The 11,328-nt window shown below is 37.4% G+C and overlaps 1 pseudogene; it reads right to left on the bottom strand.

Annotated features, from left to right (window-relative positions):
• Positions 1–758: 758 nt before the first annotated feature.
• LOC114230848 (ubiquitin-conjugating enzyme E2 D3-like) lies at positions 759–1,782 on the bottom strand (annotated as a pseudogene).
• Between the last annotated feature and the right edge of the window lie 9,546 nt (positions 1,783–11,328).

Genomic DNA, 11,328 nt, shown 5'->3' on the forward strand with positions numbered 1-11,328 from the left:
CTCATGCCCAAATTCAATATTCCTAATTTTTATCCTTCCTAAATTAACTATGAAATGAGATCATCTATGATCATGGGAACTGGTTTTAAAAATTTGCTTGAGGGAAATCATTGTCCAGGGATTGATAGATTTGACTTCTATTCTCTTTATAAAGTTTTGATGCTGTACTGTATCTAATTAAACTAAGCTCTGCCTTGCATGTTAAAACCTCCAAGCCCCTACTGTGAATGTTCTAATTTATTTTCTTTCTCCTCCCAGAATAAGACTGTCTTTAACATTTCAACTTGCAAGTGCAAAACATATTATAGTTAAAGTTGCCCATAAAATATTACAGCTTTTAAGATTAATTGATGAATATGCTTGAACATGTTTGAATATGTGCATTGGATGGGTACACAAATGGTGAGGGTTTTAAAATAATTCTCTTGGAGAGATCCATTTCTTTTTGCAAGCTTCATTTTTGTTGCCTGTTTACAGAGAATAATCAGTCAACATTATCTGCTAAAAGAAAAATATTTCTGTGAGAGTTACTTCTCACATTCATCCGATATATTTTCATGGTTAAAATATTTTCCTGTTTAAATGGTCATCATCTCATTTAGGAAACGTTTTCCAAATATAGTGTCTGTTATAGACTCTGTGTGGAATTATGCCTTGCATACTATTCTTGTTTAGAATTACTGAAGGCCTGAAGTTTTTAACAGTAACGAAAAGTTTATTCCAGCTATAATGCAGGTTATTCTGACTTCAAGGTAGCCTCACACAGCATACTTCTGAGTCCATTCCCAAGATATTCTGTTGTACTTATCTCTGCCTGTTTTATAGACCCATGCAATCTCTGTTGCTAGGGGGTCATCTGCATTTGGATCACATATCAGTGAACAAATGGATAAGAGAATTTTAGAAATAGTTAATGCAGGATATCAGTGTGATCTTAGAATATTGAGGCAAATGCTGCCATTACTATTAATATTTGGGTGATAAATTCTTGTTGTAAATACAACCTTAGATGGTTCAAATGGATAGTCTAGGACAGTGGTCGGCAAACTCATTAGTCAACAGAGCCAAATATCAACAGTACAACGATTGAAATTTCTTTTGAGAGCCAAATTTTTTAAACTTAAACTATATAGGTAGGTACATTGTTATTAACTAGAAGCCCGTTGCACGAAGTTTCATGCAATAGACCTTCCTTCACCTGGCTGCCGGCACCAGTTTTCAGCCAGTAGCAGTTTTCCTCTGGCCATCCGCTGATCGGAGCACCTCCCACCAGCACAATCGGCCACCCCGAGAGGAACTCCGGTCGGGAGGCGCTCTGATTCGGTGGGTGGCCAGAGGAAAACTGGTACTGGCGGAAAACTGGTGCTGGCAGCCACGCAATTGGCCACCCCGAGTTCCGCCACCAGTGCCTTCCACCGGCTCCATTGGTCCTCCCGCAGTGCCGGCCGTTGGGGCCTACTGGAGGAACGGGGTGACTCATCCTGTCAGCCCAATTGGCCACCCCAAGTCCCGCCCCCAGCCTGCTGCCGGCCCAATTGTGGGCATAGTGGAGTGATGGTTATTTGCATACTTCCCTTTTATTAGGTAGGATTAGGGTACTCCTAAGCTGACCTTTGCTAAAAACTCAAGGGGCCAAAGAGCTGCATGTGGCTCATGAGCCACAGTTTGCCGACCACTGGTCTAGGAAAATGAATTGTCAAAAAGAATACAGTGCTTTGATATTATGTCCCATAATTGTGGCCAGTCATTATGTCCCATAATTGTGGCTTGCCAATGAAACATATCATCCACAGCCGGACCTGTAGAACATATAGTGTTTATGTTATAGACCCTGTGTTGAGTCATGCCTTGCAAACGATTCTTGGGCAATGTGTAGCATTCTTGCCTGAGTACATTCTTCTCTTGCAATATATAAATTAATTATAAAATGCAGATTAAGACGCCAATCATGCTGACAATCATAATTACTATTTAAATAATTGAATATCCAGGAAGACAGAAGCAAGACTTCTCTAAAGTTTGAAATCATGCATATCCACATGATTCACAATCATAAATACACAAAGACATACACACATTGATATATGTCATACACATATATTCTTACATATTCTAATTTCTAAGAATATTAAATATTCTTATAGTCAGGAGTTTATTAAACTTCTACTTTAGTGCAAGTAATAAGTACAACCAACACTATTTAATGAAAATGGCACTGTAATAAGTACAACCAACACTATTTAATGAAAATGGGACAAATGTGCTCGGTTAATCCGCTGTTTACTAAATTTTAGTTCTTAGAGAACTTCATTTAGCTAGCATTTGTGCTTTAGTGTTCCTTTCTATGTGAAGCTGGGGTAATAAGCCCTCCCTCAAAGGGTTTTCCTAAGGATCAAATGAAATGTTACCTATGAAATACTTGACATAGTGAGTGGAGCATTAGAAGAATTCAGTGAATGTAAGTTTACTCCACTCATGAGTTATGGGGAAGTCAATAGTATAAATACAACGTGGCTTCTGGCTCAAAGAAATATACTGTCTATTGATACAAAAGTCTTGGAAGAATCATAGGAGACACTGAAGAACCATCCAGAGGCAGGCAATATTCTTATTTTATTGTCACCTAAGTAATAAATGTTCCCTCTCTTAGAAATTAAAGGAAAGGAGAAACAGTTCCAGAATAGTTTGAGGCAGCCCCACTGGAGAAGTGGTTCTGTAAAAGGAAAAGCTTTGGTTAGGTAAAAATAAGTAACAACTGAAGTTATTCGTAGGACAATTAGGCCTCCATTTTAAATCATAACCATAATCTTCTAATCACTTCAACCTATTGAAAAGTAAAAGCCAAAACTTTTCTTCAAAATAGGCCTGAAGGAGTTTGTTTCTCTCGAATGTTCGTATTTGAGATATCTTTGCCACATATTATACTCATGGCTATGCTGCCAAGGAAAAAAGGCCAGGTAAGGAAAGGCCAGTAGAGGCCACATGGTGATACCATCACCCTCCTAATAATCTGTTTAGCCCTGGTAACTAACTGGTCCTCCCTCAGCCACACCTATTTCATGATGTTATACTAGGATCTCCCTCTCGTTAAGATTTTGCTTTATTATCTGTAGAATGAGTGGTTTGCACTTCAGAGTTTATGAATCCCTTCCTGTTTTAGGACACTTTTAGTGCAACCCAACTCTTCTACTGCCAGAAACTCTTGGGTATCCAGTGAGGTGTGAAAACAAAATTAGAAACTGGAACATAGGTGACAGGGTGAGATAATTAGATAAAAAGCACAACAGGGAAGAGTTAATAGGAAACACCATGAGTCAGAGAACTGGTGCTTAAAATCATGGAATTGCTTCTAAATGAACAAAAAATAGATTAGAAAATATTTTCATAATGGCTTTTATGAGAGTGAGAAAAAATTGATTCCTCTCTGCTAGTGGTCAGCACTGAACAAGAAACCATCAAACAAGATGAATGGGTTTCTAAGTTCATTATTAAGACACATGCTCATCTTGTTTCCATGCTTCCTTTTCTTCCCCCTCTCTCTTGGACATTTTCTCCTAGTAGATGCATCAGTTGGACTAGATGTAATGTATTTGGCCTCTGGAGATGATTTAGAAGTTGCTAATAATGTGAAAGGAAGGATTTCCTGATCTTCTTCCCCATTTTCCACCTTCTAGGAGCAGCCTGAAGACTATTACCCAAACCACTCAAAATTCTAGGGAAGTTTACTCAGTAACCACAGGTAATTATCCCCCAGCGGGCGGCAATGGCTAAGTTTTATGGGCTATTCAAATGTTATCTCTTAACTCCTCCTTCAAGTATCCTATAAAACTTACAAATTGCAATTGTTTTGCCCACACAGTGCATACAACTAAGTGCAGAAAAAAATGGTAAAATTCACTTAATGATCAATAGTTTTTTTTAAGGTTTTAGTGGTAGCATGGTGGTTCTGCATTTGTCATTAGATGGATGTATAGCTCATCATTATGCTTTCTTTTTTATTTCAATATTCATAGATATTGGTGTTTATATCAAGACCAAGACTTAACCCTCCTGTTGTTTGCCCTCATAGAAATAACTTTATTGGCCTTTCACTTTTGTTATAAACCACTCCACTTTTGTGGGGCTATTTGGATAAAAAAAAATATTGCTTATTCTCATTCTGTTAATTGGGTTTGTCTATTTTATATTTTGTTTTTAGGTTACAGATACTAAAAATTGAAATTTATCATGCTTCATCTTCATGTTAGCTACTATAGGGATTCATGCTTGATGTGTGCCCCACCTGCTTTTTTCAGGAAGTGGGGAGGGAAGAGGGAGGTTGAGACTCAGCAATACAGCACCTTAAAGAACAAAGGAAATAATTGTCTCTCCCATGTAATTGTTCTGAGTTAAACAGACGAGGACAGTGGGTGATTTGTACTCCAACAGTCATTTAACTGTCTGGCTTTTTTGAGTTATTGATGATCCACACACAGGCCAAGCATCATCTTCATTATTTAAGCTAAGTCCCAACCATGTTTGGGTTACACCAGGTGGGCCATGGACAGAACTCATGGAAAAGTAGGCCAATTATCTTGATACAGAAGTCAGGAGCTGGCGCACATTACTTTCTACCAAATCCTTTTGGAGAGGTCCTTGGGATAACCCAGGCTTGTGTGGGGCAATGTGGATGGACTGTTGGATATTGAGAAAACACATGTACAGGGACAACACAGAGACAGAGACTGTGACTCTGATGACTGCAAATAGCAACCAGACATATGAGTAAATTCAATTTGCACCATCAGTCCAAATGGAATCTCCAGATAATTGCAGCCACAGCACTGACCTCGGGTGGTACCATCAGATCCAACAGCCAACAAAAGATCAGCCTAAATTTCAGAAAGGAGTCTAAGGAATAAGGTGTATATGCCTAGCTAAAATTTTTGACCCATGAAAGATGTGCTTTTTTAGGCAATTAGAAGTCTCTATTATATCTTCTATAGTTAGTAATAAGGATAGTTCTGGCATTAGGCTATAAGGAAAGAGATGGCAGAATATTTTCTGATTTTCCAGGCTCTTTATTCTGAGTTATAGCTTCCAGGAAATATTCTAGTTCATTAAATCAATTGGTCAGGATTCATGACTAAATCATTTAGGGGAAATTTTACATAAGTTGGTTAATATGTACAGAGATGGAATTTAGATACTAGAAAGAAAGGAGATGCACAGGAGAATGTAGGTTTCAGGAAAATATGAATGGTCATAAGTGAAAATTCTCTGCCAGGGGATACTTTTTCACGAATAGTTTGTTGGGCCAGATCTTGCAGAGCTTGACAGGGTACACAGACAAGAGTAGGGATGACTTGGTCTTCATTCAGGAGCTCAGAATATGGATTATTTGTGGGCAGAATGAGGAGATGGCTTATGGAAAGGGAGGAGGGCTTTTCATTATATTATGGGTGTTGGAATTGTCCTCTGGCAATATCATAGGGTAGAACTTATGTTGGTACCATGTTGTTCATCAGAGTAATTTTCACTTGACTGAAGTATGTGTGTGTTCATATGTGTGCATTTGTGTGAATAGCTAGTGGATCTGATAAAGTGAATCCTTTCTCATAGGGTCAGAAGGAAAGAAAGGGCAAATGGAACTTCTAATTTCATTAAAGATCTACACTGGCCTTGGCACCATGTTCAATTATTATTATTATTTAAAAATATGTTTTTATTGATTTCAGAGAGAGGGGAGGGGAGAGGGAGAGAGAGAGATAGAGACCTCAATGATGAGAAAGAATCATTAATCAGCTGCCTCCTACACACCCTCTATGGGGGATCGAGCCTGCAACTCAGGCATGTGCTATGGCCAGGAATAGAACCCTGACCTTCTGGTTCATAGGTCGATGCTCGATCACTGAGCAACAGTGGCCAGGCTCAATGATTTTTATTCCAGTTTCACTTAATTGATACAAGTAAAAAATTAATATGTTTCTTTTTTCACATATGAAAAAATTAAAGTTCATAGAGTTTTAGTTACATGCCCAAGGTCACTTAGAAGTCAACCAATTATGACCCACTGGTGCCAAATCTAATGCACTTTCAATCCTGGCACATGGTCCCACGCTGATACTGTTCAGTCCAAGAACTGAACCTGCAAACAGAGACATCTAGATATACTGATATGAGAGTTCAAACAGAGAGCTGAAAACAAAAGAAAAGAACTATATTTAAAAACAAACAGCATACCTCTTAATCTCTTCAGCATTATGAATTTTGATTCTAACTCAATATACTTAATATACTTCCACCTAAAATGTATTTTAAAGACAGTCAACATCTCAAGGTATTCTTATAATGATATTCCAAAAATGAGTCTTACCATTTATTTTGCATAATCTTGTTTCTCTTCTCAATATTTCAGCAACATTTGGAATAATGATAACATAAAATGAGTGGTGGAGGATGGTGAAAAATCCTGGTGTGTTCACTATTTCTGCATTCAGATTTCAGGGATATTATATCACACACATATTTTTCTTTTAAAAAATTAAGATAGTTTTGTAATTATATGAGGATAGTACTGTGGTATTAGAGGATATCTTAATAGCCAATCTGTTATAGATTGATCTCTGTTATTTGACAATTCCAACATCTTACCCCATGTTCCTACTCTGGGCCATACTTTACTCAGCACCCCAGTGAAGATTCTCTGAACTGGTTGATTCACTAGCCCCCTTATCAGTGAATCACATGATCTAAATCAGATGAAAATACAGGTTTTCACTAAAGTATACATAAAGCAGAAGTCTATTGAAATAGTTCATCTGCTACAATGCTAAGGAAACCAGAAAATTGAAAAATAGCATTATCAGGCCAAACCTTATAAAACACATACATGAGATGAAGTCTGAAGTGACTTTGGGGCAAGTATGATTTATCTGAGCATATAGGTAAAATAGAGACAACACTATATATATGTGTGTGTGTGTGTGTATGTATTTATACATGTATATATATACACACCTATATGCACACATATACTCTCATGAGGGAATATATATATATATATTTAATTATGTATTAGAGGCCTGGTGCATGAAAATTCGTGCACTGGGGGGCGGAGTCCCTCAGTCCAGCCTGTGCCCTCTCGCAGTCTGGGACCCCTCAGGGGATGTCCACCTGCCGGCTTAGGCCCGCTTCCCATGCTCAGAGCTCACCCTGTGGGAGCACAATGACCACCAGGGGGCAGCTCCTGCATTGAGCGTCTGCCCCCTGGTGGTCAGTGCACGTCATAGCGACTGGTCATCCCGGTCATTCTGTTAGGGTCAATATGCATATTACCTTTTATTATAGAGGATATTGCTCAAGAAAAAATTAAATAAACCTAAATATTTCTAGTAGTAGGGAGTAATATAATACTGGAAAACATGAACTCAAGTCCTACTGCCTGACTTCATATTCTGGTGCTTCTTTTCACTGCTCTTTGACTTTGAGCAAGGACATTGTCACTATCCACCTCATTTTACCATGCATAAAATGGGACAATAATCACCTTTGTCATGTATGGTTGCTATGACAAGTTAATGAGCATAAAGCTTGTAAAACTGTGCCAGTCACACATTAAGATATATAACATTTTTGTTACTGAAATGAAGGGGTTCATTTGCCTGTGTACATCAAAGCCCACTAAAAAGGCTAACAGGAGTTTGCAGCAAAGAAAATAAAAGTTCATTTAAGGAAATGGCTCCAACCTAGAGATACAAGTGAGCTGATGCTCTAAAACCTGGCTCCTGTGGTCCTCCAGGGGGTAGGTAGGGAGTAGCTGGTCAATGTGTCAGGTCCTGATATCAGCCATGGCCTTGTCCTGTCTGGTTTCCTGAGGTTGTGGTTTGTGGGGTCCTTCTGCTTTGGGGACTCTGGAGCTGAAACACAACTGAGATCAAGATATGATCCTTAGTTGGTCCAAAACTCTCTTTTTATGGTCAATAGAGCTAATACTTTGTGTTAAAGATGGGTTGATGCTGACCAGAAAATTGAAAAATAGCATTATCAGGCCAAACCTTATAAAACACATACATGAGATGAAGTCTGAAGTGACTTTGGGGCAAGTATGATTTATCTGAGCATATAGGTAAAATAGAGACAACACTATATATGTGTGTGTATGTATTTATTGTCCTGAGGGCTTAATGATTAAGGGAGTAGAAATGCAGTCTGTGCTAAGGTGGAGGGATGTGGCAAGGAAGCAGTTGTGCTATTAGACTGGACAAAGCTAGCCTGAAGTAAAGAAATGAAGTTCCTGTGTGGTTACATATTTGTATAATAAACTTTTTTTTTTTTCCCGTGTTAGTTAGATTAAAAGTTAAGGGTCACAATACTGGGTGCACATTTAATCACGTGAAATATTTTTCTAAATTACTAATGCCCTGCCTCTACCCCTAGAGCACTGCTATATAATAAAAATATTGCAAGTCAAATATGTAATTTTAAATTGTCTCATGGCCACCTCAGAAAAAAGGTAAAAAGAAACAGGTTATATTCATTTTATTATTTTTTTCATTTTATATTAATATATACATATATTTTTAAATATTTCAACATGCAATTCATATTTAAATTATTGACATATTTTATATTATATTATATTGTTAAAGATATATTATTCACTGGGTAGTTGGTATGATAAGACAGATACTCTTTAAGACTATTGCAATAGGGGAGAGAGATTGAGTTCAACTCTGAATACAAGGAAGACAACCAGGAATTTATAGCCAAGGAGAATGAGTCAGAGGATAGAAAATTACCAAGTGGAGCCATCAAGGCTAGGGGGTACTTGCTAAATTGGTCTAACAGGATTCTTATCAGTGGTGCAGATGAGGAACTTAATCAGACATCAAGGGTGGAGGTAATTATAGCAAAACTAACTTAGCAGGATTTTAACTGAAACTGGGGTTGGCAGGCCAAAGAAGGGGCCGAGTATGATGGCCCTCCTCCTCCCTTCCACTATCTCTTAAAAAAAGAGAAAAAAATCAATGGAAAAAATATCATTGGGTGAGGATTAACAAAAAAAGTGAGAGAGAATCTTTGTCAGTGTGATTGTTGGCTCTACAGTAGATACTTGAAATTAGATGTGTATTTTGCACTCAGCATATCTTAATTCCACTAGCCACTTTTTCAAGTGCTTAGTAGCTTCATATGGCTAGTGGCTACTGTATTGGATAGTGCAGCCCAAGAGACTCCTATTTCATTTATCTAGGCTGGTCCCAGTCATCTCTATTTTTTTTTTTTTTTAACTATTGAAATGATACAAGTGTGCAGCCAGATTTGAGAACAAGGATTGAAGGGCTTGTTTGTACCACTGTGGATTCTTCATTGAAACTTTTATGAGCTTCTGGGTTTTCCTAAACCCCCAAGTGACTCCAAAAGAAACATCACTAAGAATTTTTAGCACATTATTGGCTTCCTGTCATCTTTCTGGATCATTTAATGACATGTGCATTATATAAAAATATCTATTATGAGGGCATGATAAAGGTCATCTTAGGAAATCAGCATCCCTTGAACTTTTTGAACTCTTTTATAAATCCTATTGATATTTAAAACCAGGCATATCTTTCAGAAAATAAAAATGTGGCTTTGAGAGAAAATAAAAATATAACTTTGAATAAATCCACTGTTAGATATCAAAGACCAAACTCAGAACTATGTTTTAGATATTTAAAATGCTCTTTTGAATAAATCTTCATAGAAATCTGATTCTCAACTCAAGACCTATGATGCACATTCATGAAATTCAGTTTCCATATTTTTGTTTTTTGGACTTGCAAAGCTTTCCTAATCGTTACAGTGTAAATTGCATTATGTAGGGATAACCTATGGAAAGCTGCCTTTTTGCCTCAATGCTGGGGTTGTGTTTCTCAGTCACCAGCACAAAGGCTGTTTTATCCACAGGCTGCTCCTGGACTTTTAAAAAAGTCACATGAAAATGGAACTGTACACAAAAGCCATTAGTATTCCACGGGGAAGATTTGTGTTTTGTGTTTCAGGCAGCTCCCATTAAATTCAAGGTCTTAACACTCCTTTGAGGCCTCCCAGGCCCCTTGGTAACTCTTGAAAAGGCTTTTATTTCTTCAACATATGTAAATTTCCAGGGGTGCAGTCAGTGTGATTTAAAGCTAACTTCTCCTTAAGAGCTCAAAGGAAACAAAGGTTTTCTTAAATGACATGGTAGAGGAAATTGAAGTTCCAGCATTTCAATGTAATGTGATCATGGAGATGGGAAATAATATTTAGTGAAATTAAACATTCTGGCTCAGAAGGTACATCACTCTTAATCTGCATCGGTTCCTTTTATTTAATTTATCTGACATGCTTTGTACCTTTCAAGGGAACTCTCAAACAAGGTCTATTGGATAAAGAATTATGAGTGAAATGGCCGTGAGGGTCACTTTTTAAAACATGTTAATCAGACTTAGATGGAGGTAAATTTTAACAGAGATATAAGGAAAGTCTTATCTAATGCACATGTACTTTCACCAAAGCTTTACATAGTCATTTGGCATAATGTAATCATGTATAATGATAGTCCTCATTTTATTTTTGTAAATGTCCTCAAATGGAAGAATAAGTTTTCTTCATAAAGATTTAAGCTACAAGATGGATAGATAGATAGATAGATAGATAGATAGATAGATAGATAAGATAGACGACAAATATAGATAGATAGGTAGATAGATATAGACAGTTAGTAGGTAGGTAGATAGATAAAAGATAGATAGGTAGATAGATGATTCATAGATAGATGATAGATAGATAGATAGATAGATAGATAGATAGATAGATAGATAGATGATAGATAGATACAGATCCCAGCTGCAAATTACTCTCATTAGAAGAAGCCATTGTATTTGATGTTCAGTGAGAAGATGGCTAGGATAAAATGTGTTTTCTTTAGGCTTAATGAGATGCTAGTGTTGATGTATCCCCTAGACTGAGTGCCTGCTGTCACAAGCTGCACTGACCTATATGGTCAACCAGGATCTTAACCTAGCAGCAGCGTGCTGGAGTTACTGTGTTGTGTGTTAAAGAATAGCAGAAGCCCTTTCTTTTATTTCCAGTGGGAAAGAACAAATAAATAAAAAATAGATCTGCTTGTGTAGACATGCCCTCCTGACTCAAATGTATTACTTATAACTGTGAACATTCCATGAGGAGGCGGGTCCAGAGAAGATTCCTCAGTGATGTGTTTGGGAGACTAGCATTTTTATAAGCACATCTGGCTCAACACAATGCTATAACTTTTAAACCACATCTATTACATGTGGCAATGATAAACTGATTTCAGCACTGCCT

This window comes from Eptesicus fuscus, chromosome 21 (genome assembly GCF_027574615.1).
Source record: "Eptesicus fuscus isolate TK198812 chromosome 21, DD_ASM_mEF_20220401, whole genome shotgun sequence".
Classification (NCBI taxonomy): domain Eukaryota; kingdom Metazoa; phylum Chordata; class Mammalia; order Chiroptera; family Vespertilionidae; genus Eptesicus; species Eptesicus fuscus.